The sequence below is a fragment of the Wasmannia auropunctata genome, unplaced genomic scaffold (genome assembly GCF_000956235.1).
Source record: "Wasmannia auropunctata unplaced genomic scaffold, wasmannia.A_1.0 LD336083.1, whole genome shotgun sequence".
Taxonomy (NCBI): domain Eukaryota; kingdom Metazoa; phylum Arthropoda; class Insecta; order Hymenoptera; family Formicidae; genus Wasmannia; species Wasmannia auropunctata.
The window spans coordinates 2230067-2230523 of NW_012026807.1; the positions used below are offsets into that span (position 1 = coordinate 2230067).

Below are 457 nucleotides of genomic sequence, written 5' to 3' on the forward strand. Positions count from 1 at the left end.
ATTATCCATTGTGTATTAAGCACGGTATACTTTAATAACGAGAGGGTTTCTGATTGGCTAGTTGAAACAGTTCCCCTTACCTTATGGTATCACGCATGTAACTATACTTAAGCGCGGGAAAGCAAGAGTTGCTACGCAATAGAGCGCATGCGCCGATGACTGCGGCGTGATGATAATCGGTGTGATGAGGTAACAATGGCCTTGTGGCGTAATACAGCGCTCACGATAGCCTCGATGCCGCTCTGTGCTGGAGATAGCGGTGAATGGCTCGGCCCCTTAGTGGCGTCAGAAAGGCGATAGCTTGCCGAAAATCCGGCTCGAAGGACCAAAATATGTTCAGTATTTCCGGGTTTGCTTTCGGAAGGTGAACTGCGGGCGTGCTCGCCCTCCACGCGTGCTCCCTGGATAAGGATTCTTCAAGTGCGGCGTGGCCAAGACAATAAACGCCTTTGAACTT

At 50.3% G+C, this 457-nt stretch overlaps 1 protein-coding gene across 1 annotated transcript in view; it reads right to left on the reverse strand.

Moving 5' to 3' along the window:
• The window catches only part of LOC105448734 (netrin receptor UNC5C-like), a 44641-nt gene that overhangs the window by 43004 nt on the left and 1180 nt on the right, over positions 1-457 (reverse strand). The window lies entirely within an intron of this gene.